Raw genomic sequence first — 21,540 nt, forward strand, 5'->3', positions numbered from 1 at the left:
TCTTTAAAACAGGTGTTATTGAATGTTCCTTAAGGTTTGTTGAAGTGTTTCCATGCTCTAATTAGATGACTAAGTTGATATACAGACTGCTCTCAAAGTTGAATGCTTATTCATGTAACAGCATAATTGCAAAAGTTTAGCATAAATGTACTGGAGGAACTTGTATTTCTGGTTTTATGAATTTGCTGATTAGGTAGCCTAAAAAGGAAATTAAAAGAGCCATTGTTTCCAGCCTTTGCAAATGTGTAAGTATGTACCTAAACTGACACTTGTGAAAAGACGTATTGCAGGCATGCTGATACACCTTGATGAACTTAATTTTATAGGAAAAAGTGACATTTTTCTTAAGAGGGTAACAGAGTATTTTAACTTGGATTGTTCCATCTGTTAAAAGTTACATGGGATTGTGTTGAATGACATTTTATCTTTATGAATTGTTGCAGAATTTTTATGTTCCCAGGGAGATAGAATGTTACAAAAAAACAAGCATTGGATGAACTATGATTAGTAGCTATATACCCTCACCTATAATATTCTGCTTTTGCAAGAGTGTCGTAGTTTAACCTCAGTCGGCAACTAAGTACCACGCAGCCGCTCGCTCACTGCCCCCCCCCAACACCGGTGGGATGGGGGAGAGAATTGGAAGAGTAGAAGTGAGAAAAAACTCGTGAGTTAAGATAAAAACAGTTTAATAATTGAAATAAAATGATGATAATAATAATATGATAATAATAATAATCCACAAAGCAAGTGATGCACAGTACAATTGCTCACCACCTGCCGACCGATGCCCAGCCAGTCCCTGAGCAGTGGCCCCCCCCGGGCAGCTTTCCCCAGTTTATGTACTGAGAATGACGTCACATGGTAAGGAATGTCCCTTTGGCCAGTTTGGCTGTGCCCCCTCCCAGCTTCTTGTGCACCTCCAGCCTTCTCAGTCGGTAGAGCATGGAAAACTAAAAAGTCCTTGACTAGTGTAAGCATTACCTAGCAACAACTAGAACATCGGTGCGTTATCAACTTTGTTCTCATCGTAAATCCAAAACACAGCACTGTACCAGCTACTAGGAAGGAAATTAACTCTATCCCTGCTGAAACCAGGACAAAGAGTTTAATGTTTGTGTGAGAAGAAAGATCAAGGATAATGCATGCATCATCCTAAGGTAATATAGAACTATTTGTGGTTATGTACAGGTGCTGGTGAAAAAGCTGATAGCTTACCTTGCCCCCCTGAGCTGGAAGACAGGGATGGCGAGCAGGATGAACCCCCCATAATCCAAGAGGAAGCAGTTAATGACCTGCTACGCCACCTGGATGCTCACAAGTCTATGGGGCCGGATGGGATCCACCCGAGAGTGCTGAGGGAGCTGGAGGAGGAGCTCGCCAAGCCACTCTCCATCATCATTTATCAGCAGTCCTGGTTAACAGGGGAGGTCCCGGGCGACTGGAGGCTTGCCAATGTAACGCCCATCTACAAGAAGGGCCGGAAGGAGGATCCGGGGAACTACAGGCCTGTCAGCCTGACCTCGGTGCCAGGGAAGATTATGGAGCGGTTCATCTTGAGGGCGCTCACAAGGCATGAGCAGGACAACCAGGGGATCAGGCCCAGCCAGCACGGGTTCATGAGAGGCAGGTCCTGCTTGACCAACCTGATCTCCTTCTATGAGCAGGTGACCTGCCTAGTGGATGAGGGAAGGGTTGTGGATGTGGTCTACCTGGACTTCAGTGAGGCCTTTGACACCATCTCCCACAGCATTCTCCTAGAGAAGCTGGCGGCTCACGGCTTAGACAGGTGGACTCTGCGCTGGGTCAAAAACTGGCTGGACGGCCGGGCCCAGAGAGTTGTGGTGAATGGAGTTCAATCCAGTTGGTGGCCGGTCACGAGCGGTGTTCCCCAGGGCTCAGTACTGGGGCCGGTCTTGTTCAAGATCTTTATCAATGATCTGGATGAGGGGATCGAGTGCACCCTCAGTAAGTTTGCAGACGACACCAAGTTGGGCGGGAGTGTTGATCTGCTCGAGGGTAGGAAGGCTCTGCAGAGGGACCTGGACAGGCTGGATCGATGGGCCCAGGCCAACTGGATGAGATGCCACAAGGCATCTGGGTCCTGCACTTCGGCCACAACAACCCCATGCAGCGCTACAGGCTTGGGAAGAGTGGCTGGAAAGCTGCCCAGAGGAAAAGGACCTGGGGGTGCTGGTTGACAGCTGGCTGAACATGAGCCGGCAGTGTGCCCAGGCGGCCAAGAAGGCCAATGGCATCCTGGCCTGTATCAGAAATAGTGTGGCCAGCAGGAGTAGGGAAGTGATCATGCCCCTGTACTCGGCACTGGTGAGGCCGCAGCTCGAATACTGTGTTCAGTTTTGGGCCCCTCACTACAAGAAGGACGTTGACGTGTTAGAGCGTGTCCAGAGAAGGGCAACGAGGCTGGTGAGGGGTCTGGAGAACAAGTCTTATGAGGAGCGGCTGAGGGAACTGGGACTGTTTAGCCTGGAGAAGAGGAGGCTGAGGGGAGACCTTATCGCTCTCTACAACTACCTGAAAGGAGGTTGTAGCGAGGTGGGTGTCGGTCTCTTCTCCCAAGTAACTAGCAATAGGACGAGAGGAAATGGCCTCAAGTTGCACCAGGGGAGGTTTATATTGGACGTGAGGAAAAATGTCTTTACTGAAAGGGTTGTCAAGCATTGGAAGAGGCTGCCCAGGGAAGTGGTTGAGTCCCCATCCCTGGACGTGTAGATGAGGCGCTTAGGGACATGGTTTAGTGGGCATGGTGGTGTTGGGTTGAAGGTTGGACTTGATGATCTTAGAGGTCTTTTCCAACCTTAATGATTCTATGATTCTATGATTATTGAGGACAGACAATTAAATTAAACATAAAGTTTTCTCTAAATTAGGACTTCAACTGGTGTGCATTTTCTATGCCAGATTCAGGTGACTGAAATGTGGCCTTAGACATAACTGAGTAGGAAGTGAGAGAGAAAAGAAAAAAAACTGGCGTATTTTGTCAGAGAACCATTTAACTATATTAAATGAAATCAAGTACATATAAAGCCATGAAAAAGTGATGACAATCCTGAGACTTTCATCACACTCAAACTATTTTTAAATTAGCAAAAATAAAACAGTAGAGTTTTACTACCAGATGGATAATTACAGGAAATAAATAGTTCTCTGTTATTTCTTACTTCTCTATTACCTACTGCAGTTGGTAGGAATTAGTTTGACACAGATTAAACCAATGAAAACTAATCCTCCCTAATTTTTAGATAGGGGTAATAACCCTTATATTTTAGTTAGTGGTAAAACTGAAAATATGGTGCCCCAAAATAAGTTTAAGAAGAGGGAAAAACAAAAACTTTTTTCTTCCCATCTGAAGGTTGATAATTGCATGTGGAGTGAAGCAGTTAAAGGTCCTAGGAGGAAAGCATTTTAACTCATTAAAAAGTAACGCATAATGCAAAATTGTGAGAAGTGCTACTAGAGTTTCACCAGGTTCTATGTATATTTACCTTTTAGGATGTATTCACTGTAATTATTAGAAATAAACAAGAGATGTGGTTGTGACATAAATTATCATTCAAATAAAATATTACAATTTTGATGAAATATTTTTAATGTTTCATTCTTTTTCACAGTTAGCTGCCTACCTATGAACTCAGAATTTTGGAGGGGAAAGGACCTGTTTTTCTATATAAAATGTGGTTCAATAAAGTGGAGGCAAGTTGGTATCTGTCTTCTGGCTTATTAATAGAATACATAATCTTTATTTTTTCTATTTTGCTATTGAAGAAAGAGGCACTTGAGATTTTTAAATTCTAAATGTATTTTTCAGGGTGACAGTATATGTAATAGAAATGAACTATGAAATACTGTTCAAAACATCTTTATCAATTCAAATCCCATATGTTTTCCATTTAAAAACAAATCAAACTCAAAACTGAGATACTTAATTCTTAAGCAACTAAATTTCATACTTTAAAATTCTGTTTTAATTTTCTCTTTCCCATGCACATATGCTTGCTTTCTACTTTAAAATAAACACAAACTATGGAGAGCTTAATTAATGCACTGTCTGAAGAACTACAAATACATAACAATAATACCAAAAGGAAATATTTACATTCATTTTTTAGTAATTTCATTTTTCAGTAATTTAATATATATTATCCATAGTAGTTTACATTATAAAGGGGGAAAAAAACAATTATTTATTTATTTTTTGAAATACTTCATGCAAGAGAAAAAAACCTCTGTAGTATTATTGTTTTTGAAATTACCCACAAATTAATAATATCAGAGCTCTTCTTTTCTGTAAGGTCTCATTCAGTTCAACTCTTGACTTCATGCTGTGGAGTACTTTTATCAATGACTTAAAAGAACTCATAAAATCATTATTGATGAAATTTGTAGATGGCTTGAAAATTGAGAGTAGTAAATAATAAAGAGGATGTATTACTATAGAGTTATCTGAATCATCTGACAAGCTGAACATAATCAAACAATATATGGTTCAATACAGCTGAAAGGAAATTCATGCATTTAGATGCAAATAAATTAAATTGTATTTACAAGGTGAGACACTCCAGCCTGGAAAACAGTGACACTTAGGAAGAGCTGGGCTAAGATCTAGTCCACCTAAGATGGAGATAAGTCCTAAAGCTTCAACCTGAGTAGAATCAATCATTAAATAAACACATGATCAAGTCACAATATCTACTTTCCAATTGTGCTTAATGTGCAGATACAGAAACTGTCAAGCTTGCTTCTACAGTGCCTTTATGGGGAGAGAGAGACCTGTTTTTTGTATAGTGGCCTTCTCACTAGAGTACTCACTCAGAACGGCAAACTTTATTTTAGGCCTTTTTCATTCTGAAGCAGATTGTAGCCTCTTGGTCAGGCCCACAGCTTCAAAATGTCCCAGGTGGGTGTGAGAGTCATAATCATAATCAAGGAATGAGACCTAGAATGGTATCAGGCAAGAAGTGAATGAGACTATCCTTGCTGAAAATTGAAGAGCTAGTTTTCCGGTTCCAGATCTCAGGATTGGCTTTACTTTATATACAAATTGCAAAATGCATTGACCTTCCAGACAATAAAGTTGCAAATCCAGTGCTTATGCTTCCAGGAGAAAGTTGGATGCTTTCCCGTCTTCTCTCTCTCTGACACATGGGGGAAATGGTCAAGGACATAGGCGACCGTGTAGTTTTTGTCTTTGATCCTGCTGGTGAGGTGGAAAGGCTTGAGAAGGAGAGAACAGATCCTGTAGGTCAACATCTGATTGTGGGACTGGTGTTAAAGCAGGGGTTGGCTTTTACAACCATGGACCCCTCCTTGAGGATCAAGGACTGCTTAGAAGAGGTGGGATCCACTTGACAAAAGTGTAAAGGGTCTTCCAAATTAACAGACAAAGACACAATAAGAGGGAGAAGGGCTATCAATCATTGTTTGCCCCTTTCTTAGAAAAAGAAATGTGTACTGGCTTTGAAAAAGGGCTGATTGGGTAAGTGCACTGGTCCTGTTACACAGGAAGTTTCACTAGATAGCAAAGTGCCTCCTTCTCTCCTCAGAAATTGCTCACTCTATAAATCTTTCCCTGTGGTCTTCTAAGACAGCTTCAGAAACATAAGTTGCATGAATTCATTTGAAAAATGAACTTGCATGAACTCATTTTGGCAAACTATATGCCTCTACATCTGTGGTAGTTGGAGTTTTCTAGAGACCAAAACCAGGACAATGGCAATCCCAGAGTGAACATTTATCACAGAAGCACTTTAGAAGATCTCTCTTTCACTGTAAAGAAATGTGAATAGCTATAAAATGTCTTAAATTTCATGGGCCGGTCTTGTTCAATATCTTTATCAATGATCTGGATGAGGGGATTGAGTGCACCCTCAGTAAGTTTTCAGACAACACCAAGTTGGGCGGGAGTGTTGATCTGCTCGAGGGGAGGAAGGCTCTGCAGAGGGACCTGGACAGGCTGGATCGATGGGCCCAGGCCAACTGGATGAGGTTCAACAAGGCCAAGTGCCGGGTCCTGCACTTGGGCCGCAACAACCCCAGGCAGCGCTACAGGCTTGGGGAAGAGTGGCTGGAAAGCTGCCTGGCGGAAAAAGGACCTGGGGGTGCTGGTTGACAGCTGGCTGAACATGAGCCGGCAGTGTGCCCAGGTGGCCAAGAAGGCCAATGGCATCCTGGCCTGTATCAGAACTAGTGTGGCCAGCAGGAGTAGGGAAGTGATCGTGCCCCTGTACTCAGCACTGGTGAGGCCGCACCTCGACTACTGTGTTCAGTTTTGGGCCTCTCACTACAAGAAGGACATGGAGGTGTTAGAGAGTGTCCAGAGAAGGGTAATGAGGCTGGTGAAGGGTCTGGAGAACAAGTGTTATGAGGAGCAGCTGAGGGAGCTGGGACTGTTTAGCCTGGAGAAGAGGAGGCTGAGGGGAGACCTCATCGCTCTCTACAACTCCCTGTAAGGAGGTTGTAGTGAGGTGGGTGTCGGTCTCTTCTCCCAAGTAACAAGCGATAGGACGAGAGGAAATGGCCTCAAGTTGCTCCAGGGGAAGTTTAGATTGGATGTAAGGAAAAATGTCTTTACTGAAAGAGTGGTCAAACATTGGAAGAGGCTGCGCAGGGAAGTGGTTGAGTCACCATCCCTGGAGGTATTTAAAAGACGTGTAGATGAGGCGCTTAGGGACATGGTTTAGTGGGCATGGTGGTGTTGGGTTGACGGTTGGACTCGATGATCTTACAGGTCTTTTCCAACCTTAATGATTCAAAGATTCTATGATTCTAAATAACTTAATTATATTAAATATTTTCTAGCAACTCAAGTCTATAAGTAAATAAAAAAATCCAATTCACTGTTTTACAAGCTACATATAATCTCACAGACATCAAAGACTTTTTTAAATGGTTTTAAAAGTCATAACTCTGAGTTTATTATTAAATTATTTGAAGGGCTGAAGGAGGGAGCTTGGAGGTTTGGCATTACCTAGCCTCCAGATCAACCTTCTGGTTGAATTCCAGCAGATTAATTTCATCCTTACATTTTATTATAATCTTTTCACATGGGTAATTAGAACCTAAAATGGGATAATTCTATTAAACAGAAACAATTCAAACCAACTGTTGGTAAACTGAAGAGTTTCACATTTTGTCTGAAGTTAGGATACTTTAGACTATATCTTTAAAAAATATAAAGACATGATTTCAGATGGAAAATGATCATTCATTTCAGCAGTCAGCACTGTATGTTAATGAATATCAGATTAATAATCCTATACCTTACTTTTTTCCCTCCCTTAAAAAAAAAAAAAAAAAAAAAAGATAATTCTTCTTGTATGCTGTTTTACACTGCCTGCTTACCTGTGGTTACACTGAGATAAAAAAATAAAAGACAGTAAACCTTTCTGTTCTAGATCAGGCACAGAAGTGTGTAAATCGCTCACTTTTATTTAACAGAAAGTACATTAAATCTCCTTTTGCCTACCCAAAACTTAGGTTGATTATGTCATACAATAGTGGTAAAATATTTTATAAGGGATTGGAGTAAAAAGGTCTTATTGCTGTTGCTGCAATTAACATTGATTATGCTACACACTGTGTAGATTTAAATAAAGATGTGTGGAATCTCTGTTGACGATAATCTAAATACTGTGGTTAATTTTGTTATGATTAATTTTTAAATAGCATTGAACTGGTTTTCAGTTCTGTAAACTAGTGAATCATCATAGTTTTTTAGTAGAGTTTACTGATTTTTTCTGGCTAGGACTCTGGTCTTTGTTATGTGTGGAATTCCATAAAGAAGGTTTTTGGTTTTTTTTTCTATAAATGTACAATACTGTATCTTTTATGTTCTAGCCTTCGTAGCTTTTCATGGTTTTCAATTTTTTTTCCTTTTCTATACAATACCATTTTTAAAAAATAAAACAAACACCCCTCCCCCCAATAATTTTTAAGTAGCTTGCTTTTGTGAGAATTAGGCAGGGGAAAAGATATAAATATTATGCACAAACCTAATGTGTTTTCTTATGGCCATGACTAACTATGGTATTCAAGGGAAGTGGTTCACATTAAAATTACCCACCATACTCCTCATGACTGTGTCATACTCCTTTGAACTGAGAGTACTTATTTTTTTCTGCATAATACTCAGTAAAAAAAAATGAAAAGAAGTCATAACAGTTGAGGTTTTACCTCTGCATTTCTTATTTTCTTTTGTTATTTTTGCCTGCATTTCCTGGATTTTGGAATGCTTACAAATGCCTAGGTACATATTAGTAAGATCCTGATATTTTGATGCTGAATGAACCTTAACACAGGTCCATTGGACAGCTATCAGTAATCAGTATGCAGGTAACTAAAGGTAGCAGAGCTTATGAGTTCCTTCTGAAACAGGGCGGTGTTTTGCTACAATTTATGAAAATATTTAAATTAAATAAATGTGTGCCACATGCACATATTTTAAAACTGTCATGGTTAAAATCCATACTTCTGGGAAGCAGTACCTCTTTAGAAATACTGGTACCTTCAAACAAATCTTTGGTTAACTTATGCACCGGACTCTATGCATTCAAATAAATCACATTATAATACCTTGGAAAGAACCTCAAGGCCAAATGGCATTTGAAGATGGGGGCTGTGAGGGGCTGCAGGGAGAGGAGTTGGATGTAAACTTCCACACTCTTCATTCACATGTACACTTCGCTAAAACTGATATTTCTACAAGTAGCCTACAATTTCTATGGATAAAAACATGGAATGAACCAGAGAAACAGAGACAGAAAATGTTAATGTATCATATTAAAGCCTGCAGAATAGGTGTTAGAACTATCAGTAATGCTTTGATCTTTGTGTTACTATTAAGAAAGTTGCATCTTCTTCAACTTACTATGTGGAATGAATTAGGGATGGTAACTATTGCTATACTTGGTTAGAATTCAGTGAATAATTTCATTAAAAATATTGGAGATACTGGAGTTTGGGAATTGAAAACATGCTGGCACATTTCCACAATTTTATAACAAAGATTGTAGAAACTGCATTTTACTTACCTTACAACAATTTAATTTTTTTTGTTTACCTTAAATATTTTTCATTTTCAGATTCATCTACCTATAAGTAAAAAAGATCCAAAACTGGAAAAAAGTTATGTAGTCCAAAAAATTAAAGACAATTTCATATTGAATAGGAGGAGATATTTAAAATATGTATTTTTACATTTTTTTCTGTTTCTTTATGGTCAAAAATATGATATCTTCCTATTTCAGTTATCCTGGCCATTTTATTTACTTTACAAGTCTTTGATTCAGCCCGAGCACTGAATTTTAAAACAATTCATTGTTTTCACCGCTCTATCCTGGAATCCAAACATTATCTTTCAGACTTGTTGCTTGTCATGAATGTTTATTACATGTTATTTTCTTTGCTACAGTCATATTACCTTTAATTTCCTAAGATTTATAAGAAGATTTCTTTTTTTAAGTATTCACAAATACTGCAGTTATAATCACAACTGATTAGTTAGTTGAGTGCCAACTGCTTTATGTGGGAACAACTGTATAATGTGAGAGCAATTATGTGATTAGTTTATTCCTTCTAAGTTCAAGCATTATCAAGAGACCGAAAACTGCAGGTTATGAGGTAATTGTTTTTTTCAGCAACTTTATATGTTGCCACCAAGTGATATTAATTATTTTACCATGTTATATAGTACTAATAATTATAAATTGTGCTGGATTCTGAAATAGGAGTATAATTTTTGCAATGGTATCATTTTTTTTCTGATATGTGCTGGCCTTAGGGTAAATCCTATGATTGCTTATACCGCAAGAGCAGTGCAAAGATTTCCCAACTTATCAGAGAAAGAATTAGCTGTAGACCTGTAATCAGTGTAGTCATTTTAACAGAGCTGCAACAAGCTAATTCCTCCTACCTTTGAGATAATTTCATATGATGTGTATAAGGCTGACACTTCAATGCTGTTTCAGGATCTGAGCTAGCATCTCTCTGCTTGACAGTGTGTCACTTCAGATAGAGGTTTAAGGTTGCTGAGAGCTAGTTTGGGGATCTCCCACACTGTGTTGCATTATGCAGTGTATCCATGACCACAAATGTTTTTTTATCATTTTCATCAATATTTTATATTGGCAGTATGCACACTGATACCTACTGTTGTCAGTGAAAGTTTTGGTAAAGACTACTTAAAAACTGATTATTGACTTTAAGATATGATAATGTATTCCTTTTTTTTTTTTTTTTTTTTTTTTTACATTCACCATGTAACTTTACTGAGTACAGCAGAAAAAAATGTACTGAGTACAATGAAAAAAGCACAAGTGATTCTCTATGTTCCTGTGTCATTGTGCCTGAAAATGGTAACAAAAAAATAGATTCAGCTCCAGTTTCAGTATCATTAAAAGTGGACAGATTTTCAAAATTTACCTGTGAGGGTTCCTAATTAGAACTTGTTGTGGTTTAACCTGGCAGGCAGGTAAACACCACACAGCCGTTTGCTCACTTCCCCCCACCCCAGTGGGGTAAGGGAGAGAATCAGGAAAAAAAGTAAAATTTGTGGGTTGAGATAAAGACAGTTTAATAGGACCGAAAAGGAAGGGGAAATAACAATAATAACAATAATAATAATAATAATAATAATAATAATAATAATAAAAGAATATACAAAATAAGTGATGCACAATACAGTTGCTCTCCACCCAATGACTGATGCCTAGCCAGTTCCTGAGCAGCAGTCACCGCCCCCCCGGCCAACTCCCCCCAGCTTATGTACTAAGCATGTGTTGTGGTTTAACCTCAGCCAAAACCAGGACAGCATGATGTCATATGGTATGGAATACCCCTTTGACCAGTTTGGGTCAGCTGTCCTGGCTGTGCCCCCTCCCAGCTTCTCACTGGCAGGGCATGGGAAGCTGAAAAGTCCTTGACTAGTGTAAGCACTACTTAGCAACAACTAAAACATCGGTGTGTTATCAACATTTTCTTATATTAAATCCAAAACACAGCACTGTACCAGCTACTAGGAAGAAAATTAACTCTGTCTCTGCTGAAACCAGGACAGAACCGAACTCTTGAAAAATCAATTATTTGGTTGTTAAAACAGCATCTATCAAAAGCTATCTCAAATTTACCAGTTTTCACTTGTAGTGTCCATTTCTAAAAGTCAGAAATACTTTGCATTATTGCTGATTAGTTGAGACACTTCTTCCAGTTGAAAAAAAAAAGCACTCCAACTGGTTTTCTGTTCGGATTTAGTGGCAAACACATACTTGAAGTATATACCAGGTTGATAAGGTCTTACTGTTCTGAATTAACAAGGCTTATACTATTTTCCCAGAATTTAGAAATAGCACAGGAATGCTCTTTTGGGTCAATATAGAAATGATTTTGGTACAGTAAATGATACAACTACCAGTCATAATGTGCTGCTCTACTTTCATTCCTGTTATTTTCTATCCGTGTTGCTGACATCAGTAATTTCATTAGATGCAACTGAACAAACTCATGAATTTTATTGATAGAATGGGGAAGTAATTTTTCTTAAGTCTGTAGTACTGCTATCACAAAAAGGAGGAGACAGCCACACAACATAAGCCTCTCTATTCTGTGAATACTCTCCATGTACAAGACAAAAGATTAGGCTGTTTGAAATACTATTTGATAATCTTTCCTTCACTAACACATTTTAAAAATTTTGGCAGTTACCTTGCAAGGAATAGGTCCAAACCTACTCAAGGTTCAATAAAATAAGACTAATAGACATTGAAAGCTAAGGAAAAATAGAGCTATCTATTGCAATGTCCAGTAAAACAGTGACCACAGAATTTTACCCAATATATGAATAAATCATTAATTAGCATAAATCAGCCTAGCAACAATGACATCAATGCATACTAGAGATTCATCTCAGCTTTTGGTTAGTCTATATTTTTCGTTATTTATTTATGTATTGTTTATTTCCTTAGATTTCTATCAATTTTAGTCACAGTAAAATGGTTTAAAACATAAATATTAATAAAAATAGGTACCTCAGAGAGATAGATTAATCTCTATTCATGGTCTCCAAAGACAAATAGAAACAGGATTTCATTCCAAAAATCTTTTCATAAAGATTATAAATGATAAATCTTATGTTGAAATACAGTTTAAACTACAGTTTTTCCGTATGATTTCTTAGTAACTGTGTTCTTTACTGTCGTGGTTTAACCCCAGCTGGCAACTAAGCACCACACAGCCGCTCGTTCACTCCCCCCTCGCTGGGATGGGGGAGAGAATCAGAAGAGTAAAAGTGAGAAAACTCGTGGGTTGAGATAAAGACAGGTTAATAGGGAAAGCAAAAGCCGTGCACGCAAGCAAAGCAAAACGAGGAATTCATTCACTCCTTCCCATCAGCAGGCAGGTGTTCAGCCATCTCCAGGAAAGCAGGGCTCCATCACGCAGAATGGTTACTTGGGAAGACAAATGCCATCACTCTGAATGTGTCCCCCTTCCTTCTTCTTCCCCCAGCTTTGTATGATGAGCATGACGTCATATGGTATGGAATATCCCTTTGGTCAGTTGGGATCAGCTGTCCCAGCTGTGTCCCCGCCCAGCTTCTCGTGCACCCCCAGCCTACTCGCTGGTGGGGTGGAGTGAGAAGCAGAAAAGGCCTTGACTCTGTGTAAGGACTGCTCAGCAGTAACTAAAACATCCCTGTGTTATCAACGCCGTTTTCAGCACAAATCCAAAACGTAGCCCTATACTAGCTACTATGAAGAAAATTAACTCTATATCCCAGCCAAAACCAGCACATTTACATATAGGTTCAATTAGCTCAGGAGTTCTGGCATATCCAAAAGTCATGAGCTTCTTTAAGGAAGAATTTTTATTTTTTTTTATTTTTGAACATATTTCAGTGTTTTATCTCCTTTGATTTTTTGATCTGTTTGTGTGCAGCTACATTTACTCCTGCTTGCTTTCCAAATCAGTTCTTTCTAGATTAGCAAGAATACAAGAATAAATGAAGGCATAATGAAGGGGGGGGGAAAGAAAACAAAGAAAAAAAGAATCTTATATAAGAAATTTAGCAGAGAAAACCTTATACCTTTTATTAAAAAAGTGAGTATTTTTTTAGAAGAAAAATATAATAGATCTCATACAACTGTTCCTATAAAACATTTGTTATGGCTTCTGCTGAGAAATTATCAGTTAAATTTGTGAAACTAGCATAAGCATAAGCTTTGCAAGTTAGGTAAACTGTTAGCTTAAAGTGAAGATATCAGTAGATTATATTATATAAATGAACTAGGGAAGACTGTTACTAGTGGGGAATCAGTCTCAGTTTTGTTATTAACATTGGAAATAAATGTAAGACTATTTTACAGAAATTTATTTAGTAGGACAAAGTGGGACACATTTCCATAATAAAAAGGTATCAATACATCATATAGGAATTTCTGTATGATCTTAAAGATGGAATAACAGAATCAGTATTCAATTCAGCACAAAAAAAGTCTAAGGTCTGGTCTGAAAATTTCTATTGTGCATTGAGAGCTCATCACTTTGGTAGATGACAGGAAAGACAAGATATAAATTTATTGGAACAAACACAGTATAAAGTTGCATCAGGTGTTATACTTCCAATAAAGGAAGGTGAGCATAATAACATTCAATCAAACATGAATAACACATCATCTAGACTACGGAGTGGGGTACTGCAGTTCCAGAATTTCTTTTCAGTTTGCCCAGGTTGCATAGAAAAGAGAAAGGAAGAGTCTTCCTGATAGTCACAAAATCACTGAAAAACTGTTTCTGCCTTTGGATTTTATCCTATCTCTTCTGTGAGAGAGTGGTGGTACTGTACCCAGAAGGTGAAGCATGTGGGTGAGGAGAGATGGGTTTTTGTCATGTTACTGAAATTTCTATCAACTGTTCTCCAGGTGTCCTGGTTTTGGCAGGGATAGAGTTAATTTCCTTCCTAGTAGCTGGTACAGTGCTGTGTTTTGGATTTAGGAGGAGAACAAAGTTGATAACGCACTGATGTTTTAGTTGTTGCTAGGTAATGCTTACACTAGCCAAGGACTTTTCAGCTTCCCATGCTCTACTGACTGAGGAGGCTGGGGGTGCACAAGAAGCTGGGAGGGGGCACAGCCAAACTGGTCAAAGAAACATTCCATACCATATGATGTCATGCTCAGTACATAAACTGGGGAAAGCTGGCCGGGGGGGCCGCTGCTCGGGGACTGGCTGGGCATCGGTCAGCAGGTGGTGAGCAATTTCACTGTGCATCACTTGCTTTGTGTATTATTATTATTATTATTATTATTGTTATTGTTATTGTTATTGTTATTATTATCATTTTATTTCAATTAATAAACTGTCTTTATCTCAACCCACGAGTTTTTCTCACTTGTGCTCTTCCAATTCTCTCCCCCATCCCACCGGGTGGGAGGGAGTGAGCGAGTGGCTGCGTGGTGCTTAGTTGCCTACTGAGGTTAAACCACGACACCAGGACAGAGGCAAACCAAGCACTCACCAGTCACTGGAGTTTCTCTCAAGTAGAGCTGAAATTCAGGAGTGTTTTTGCACTTCTTTTATCAGGAATCAACAGAAATTAATATTAATGTTGACATTTGATAACAGAAATTGTGATAAAAAAATCAAACGGCCATTAGTTTGCTGTAAGTCATGTTCTTCATTTCCAGTATGAGCATATGTAATTGTTTCAAGTAATTTAAAAACCTGTAAGGGGAAAAAAAAAATCCAAATAGTCTAAAAAACATAGGCGTTATCTAAAAGTTGTGGCCGTGACAAATATTCACAGATATACAGTTCTCTCTCATCTATGCCAGTGCAAATCAACAAGAAAAGTTCAGTAGCCAAAGGAGTTATACTGATGCTTGGCTAAATCCAAAGAAGAACTTCTCATGTCACTAACTCCTACACCCATTCTACATATCAGCTGAAGACAGGCAGCAGGCTTGGTATACATTTAATAAATACATGTTATTGCATTCGTTGTGTATTACATTTTCAGTGCAGCAGAGATAAGCCAGGAGCATGAAACAATTTAATGCAAGTGTGTGATCAGTCAGGTTTGCAATAAAGTAAAGAAGGACTAAAACAAATGGTGTTTCACTGTACCTTCTCATAGTAAATCTAATGCAAAAATCTATAAATAATATAAGAACAAAAGGACATATACCGTACTTGATCTTAAAATTAAAAGATATTGCCACCAGTACAGAACATTGTCAAAGGATAATGGTCTCCTGCTACCAAACACTGTAAACACTGGGGTGAAGCCAAGACATTTATTTTCTAAGTTATTGATCTTATGACAAAATTCTATTACAATGACTTTATTTCTAATACAACAAATGATAGATGTATATTTAATAACTTTATGTGATAGATGTTGATGCAGTGAATTGACAGCAGTTTGCACTGCTATCATTACCCTACTGTGTATGGATTAGCTATAACTCAAACAACAGGTACATTGTGCCTTTCAGATGTTCAAAGACTGATTTACCAACAGAAGCGGAGTTTTATCCCTATTATTATCACTTATTTTGACAATTTTTTTTTTCCATTAGCTGAAACAATTTTTGTTAATATTTCTGCCACAAGATTGAATGGCATAGATTAAGTAGCTACCTGATTTAAGGGATCTTCAGTCTTTATAGGCTGTTCAAGTAACTGAACATAGTGTGAGAGGGTGGGGAAAGCATAAACTACAATGTAACTTTTTTGGACCAAATGAGCAGGCACTGAGAAGAGGAAGGAAAATAATCTCAGTAGACCCCAACTCACCTCATTGCATATGTCTTTTTGTACCAGCCAACAGTATGGCTGACAGGAAATAAATTTATTTCCTCACATTACTAGAGTACAGAAATATCAGAGAATGGACTGTGATTTGGAGAATAACAATTTCCATTTTTTTCCCCTGTCTGCATGGTGTGAGGCTAATGTGTAGTTAAATAGTGGAACAAAATATGCTCTCCATTATTTGTATAATCTCAATGTAATTCTCACTGATTTCAGTGACATTTTGCCTTCATGGGGAAAAAAAAAAAAAAAACCACAACCTGGCTTTTTATGTCAATTTTTGCATCAGTTACACCTTTTTAATGCTGTAGACTACCATGAGATGGCATAGAATGTGATGGCAGAATGTTTGATGACAATAATTTACAATAAAACATTTTCAAGGAAAATATTAAGTTGTTTATAAAATACACATTCCAATTTAAGCAGGAGAGATTCAGGATAGACAATGCTGAAACAGTATGATAAACTTCAGAATAATGAGATTTCCATTAAACACATTTTTGAGTTATTAATGGTACTTAAAACAGTATCCAATATTCTCACAGGCACTAACTATTTTATGTTCATGACATTCTGTAAAGAGAAACTTTTACCCACATTTAATAAAAGGAAATGAAGCTCAATTATTAATATCACGTAACTTCACTCATCTTAAGGTTATTATTAAGATAAAGCTGTCAATACAGAGATAAGTACCAGCAGTGGCACGATCATTGCAGCTACTATTAGGTAACTTAAACATCTAATATCCTTTTAGTGAACATTTCAGATGTGCGACCATTTTGTATAGACTGAGTATCTTGGTATGCAGCTTCTGCCAAGCCTCATCATTGGAATCTCTTCCACAAGCTCCACGGGATGTCTCATTCCACGCTTGGGCATTGGACTTACCCAGGAAAGGAGAAACTAAGATGCAGTTCCTTGAGGTGGTTCACATACACAGCTCCAACCTTCTAGAAGATTATTTAAACGTAAACATCAAAGAGTGAGACAAGGCAACCTCTTTTCATCATGCTGATGCTAATACTGCAGAAAGAACTGAAAAATGCTGCCACTGGATTTTGAAACCACCACCAGCTGCAATACAGCCCACTGGAAACCTTGTTATTCTGTGGAAGTTAAGACGAGCAGACACTGTACAGGCACCTTAAGTCTGTTCTGAGGAAGGCCCAATGCATCACTGCTCTTTACTGATTTCTGATTGATAATGATTCCTCAGTAGCTTTTAAGTACTGTTTTTTACCTGATGGCTTTTAAGTGAATATCTCTTCTTGTACATCTCTGTAGCTACAAATAGTGACAGTATTCTACGGAACAATCTCCTGAATCAAAAGAGAGAATGCTATTTTTTTTTTCTCTTCTTGTTTCTATGAGGAGCCTTTAGTGTTAGTTCTTAGCCCTTAAGTTGGACAGACATAGATCAGCTCTGTTAGTCTGTATGGAAGCCTAATTACTTTTAGGATTAATGGACAGCATTAAGAATGACAGGAAGAAGTAATCTTTTGGCTGATGTATGTAAAGTATGGTGTGAATATGGGCAATTTCTATATGGGGCATCTGATTGTTATTTCCTGTGTCTTACTGCTTGCAATTTGAATATATTGAATGTTATAAAGGCACTTAAAGCCAGTGGGCTCACCTCATCAAGAGAAATGTAAAGAAATAAAGGCAAATTCAAAGGGATCATCTTGCAGTCTTTCAGAATACAAAACTCCCACTGGGACTTCAGCAGGAGTTGTCTGTATTGAATAGCTGGATGATCAAAATCATAGATTTTGTCCTGACCTATAATCAGTTTTTCTTCAGCTATAACAGTAGATGTTAAAAACTCAGTGTTTCCTACCTTGTGCTATTTCCTGTACTTTTTATTTGCAGTGTATCCTATACTTGGAGTCAGAACTCCCACAATAAATGTAACTATTACGAGCAGTGAGTCGTTTCCACTTCTTCATATAATACACATAAATATATTATGTCTATAACCAAGAAGAATGTTTTTAATGGATTACTTTTAATTGAGTCTAGAATATTTGTTACCATAATCATCTGTGAGCATTTGTAGTTGCAGACTAGAAGATTGCATGCCAGAAAAATCCAATTGCCTATTTAGTACCCTAAATTTCATATACACATAAGCCTTAAACACAGAGAACATGCAGATAAATCTGGTTTATATGGAGAGAGCAGAGGATAGATCAAGTAAACTTTTTGGGCAGAGGGTTGTAAGGAAATGCACAGGAGGGAAGTTACTGTGAGTGATGTGGTATGATAGCTCACAATTAATTAAAAAACACAGTTTTGGGGTTCACAGGGGAAATGGAACTGGGGATCAGAAGCTGAATGAGGTTGTGCAAAATGGCATGGCTGGGAACACCCTTAGCTTTCTATGGATCTGAGGAGCTGGATCCACACGCTAACGAAGTGAATGAAGTGACCACCATTGCATTCAATGGATGCAGGGATAAGTGTCATGAGAAGGTGCAAAATATTTTTCATTCACTTCAGCTGTAACAAGCCCAGAGAAACCAGGTAGCCATGCCCAAGGAGACCCGCGTGATCTTTAAAAGCCAAAAATTTATAAGCAAAAGTTCACAGTCAGCTCAAGAGTTTATCTGCTGCAGCCATTCCTAGCTCCATCCTGGAAGATACATTGAGCAAAGCAATGACAAGGATAATAAGATTTTAAAGGGAATGTTACACTTGAATGACCATGTATTCGTATGCAGTTTTCTGTGTTCAATACCTCTCAGCTTATATGCCATTGTCTTTTGTTATTGCCATTGTTCAACAGGAGTAACAGAAGTTGCAGAATTTGTTATGGAAAGCCTATGTAAGGACACAAAAAAGAAATGCCTGTAAGTTGGCTTTGCATAATGGAGTTCTATTTCAAGTTCCAAATGCAGCTGGAAAATGTATTTAACTAATCATATATTGACTGCTTGCCATTTTGGACCCAAAAATTCAGAAGGAACACATGAGATTTTAAAACAAGGACTCCTGATTCATCAGCTCCCAGTACAATATAACAATTAATACACCATTCAGTGTGCTATCTAAAACTATAGATATGACAATTAAGAATCAGAAAAAGGAAGCAATAACATAGAGATAACAGTAATTCAATGTATGTCTTGTCTTTTATTATTTCTGTGGATTTGTTTTGTCTTAAACATAATTCATACCTAAAGAACAGATACTTACAAATGCACATGTACATTAGGGCTACTATAATAATTGATTTCATTCACAAAAACTGCCTTACCATTTTGAAATATTTAGAGGATTTTATATATTTAAAACAGATGTATTGGAGATGGACATCAACTATGACTATATCTGGGTATGCTCAGTCTTTAAGTTAGATTGGAAATGTAAGACACTGACCCTGTAAAAGGACTTAGTTATATCATAAATCTGAAAGTAAGCGCAATGAAAAGACAAGCATATTTGAATTTGAATTAGTAATTTAAAGCAGAAGAATGCATTATAGATACTAAATCTGTATTTTTTAATCCAAAATTATACCACTTTTTAAGTAAATTACCTATTTTCACTGGACTAACTGCAATTGAAGGACTGTGTATGACAAACTAATCCAAACCATGAAACACCATCTTATTATTAGGCATACTAAAAATCATACTGTTAAATATGATCACCACTCAGAACAAGTAAGGACTACTGCTTTTAACCAATATCTCCTAATGGTAGGTAAGGCTGAAAGAGTAACTGATCTTTCAGTTAAATAGCTGAAAACAGTTAGAAAAGAATGTCTGAATGTCAAATAAATTTAGTATTTTCATTCTTTTCTGTACAAGTAAAAAATAATTAACTCTCCACATGGAATTTTGCATATCACCCACACTGGTTATTTAAGGTTAATTATGGGGGAAAAGGAAAAGAAATAGCATACTAATTTTTCAAAAAATATTATATTGCTCTTACTTATTTGGAATACAGACTTACCTGCAGACAACTTTGGATCAAGTCTTCATCCTGTTTTAAGATTATATTTCTCATCAAAACCATGTATTAATATTGAGCATATGGACTTTTGATGAGGGAAGAAAAAAGTGAATACTGGAAAATCAAGACAGTTCTATGATTTCTGTTGATATGTTGATAGTCTTTCACTTTTTTATGAATGGACAAATAAAATTTACAGAGGGAGTCAGCAGCACTTTTTTTTTCTCTCTCTTTTAGGTGGGGGTCTGAACCTACAAGCTAAAGAATAATTCTTATGTGCTTGCTTTCTGGATAAATTACTATCTTAGCATTTATAATGTATGAAGTGAAGCAGTTCTGTCATGAAGAAACAGTAATTCAAAATGCCCTTTACTATGGTAGTGAGATGACTTCCCTGCAGGTTGAGAATCCCAAAACTTAAACGAACTCCTCAGCTGAATCAAGGGCAAAAATTGGCTTATATTGTCTCATACCTCTGGAAAAGCCCTTTAACTAACATCTTGTAGTGTACCCCAGACACAGCCTGAGCCGTTGGACAAAAGGAGCAGACCAACATAATTATTTCTTCCTCCAGCTCTGTGAATTCAATTCTTGGGCAGGATCAGGGAAATCCAGCTTAAGAAAATTGTATTTACTGAATTCAACTGGCATTAGAAAGCAGTTTAAAGACTGTACACACAACAGCAATTTCTATACATATTTGAAGTCTGGCATTGGTAGACCTTGTCTGCCCTTTACAATTTTGCTTCCTTTTGCTGAAATATCAAAGACAGCTTTTTGAAAGGCCTATGACTTAAGCATGATCAGGAAAGTAAACTCTCAAATTAAAACTTTGCAGTTTCAGCTGAAAATAGTATTCTTTCTTTGTTTGTTCTTTGACGTTATACAGTTCTGCATATTATTAACCAGTTGTTAGGTTTTGTTTTTCTTCTTTTCTCAAAAACATACATAGCTACCTTTTGTCGAAGAGCTTGTGTAAGCAACACAGTAGTAATGAAACAAAAATGTGACCCCTGCAGTGAGAAAATAAAACCCCAAAACATTATATTTTTCTTTCCCATGAAGGAAAAAGATTATTTCACTACAAAACAATATAAAACAGTGCCTGTGTTGCATGTATTCTACCTGTCATTGTATATAGCACAAGTACATACAGTTATCCAAAATATCAGTATTGAACAAGTTTTAATTAATGTTCTTGTTAAACAAAGCATCAAACAATAGCTCTTTTACTTCACAAGCATTAGATTAGTTTCCAAGGGAATTACCAAGGTGCTCATAATTTAAAGGTGAATTCACAGCTTACTATGTATTAGTAGATATATTCACTATGAGTATGGGTTTGTTTTCTTTCTCTGTAATGGAAATCTTTCTTCTCTTAGGCTGCATTTTGTTTTAATTAAAAAAAACAACAACAAAAAAAAAAGTTGCTCAACATAGACTGCCCCAGAAAACAAAACTGCAACCTTTGGATAATTCTTACGTCCTTTGTGGGGTTTCATTTCCTTTGAAGTCTATTCAGTTCAAGTTTTGCTGCTGATAGTTAAAACATGTCACAGCTCTGATCGGAACAGATTACCAGCCAACCTTTCATATTCTGTTCCCCTTATTATTCTGACACTTGTTGTCATGTTTTTCCCACATCCTTTTCACAGTAACCTATTCTGTGTACAGTTATGCACGTCGTTACATCACTGTGCTTCATTCAGCAGCCCTGCTGTGATAGTTTGGCCCTCAAAGGGAAAA

This window comes from Aptenodytes patagonicus, chromosome 1 (genome assembly GCF_965638725.1).
Source record: "Aptenodytes patagonicus chromosome 1, bAptPat1.pri.cur, whole genome shotgun sequence".
In the NCBI taxonomy this organism is placed as follows: Eukaryota; Metazoa; Chordata; class Aves; order Sphenisciformes; family Spheniscidae; genus Aptenodytes; species Aptenodytes patagonicus.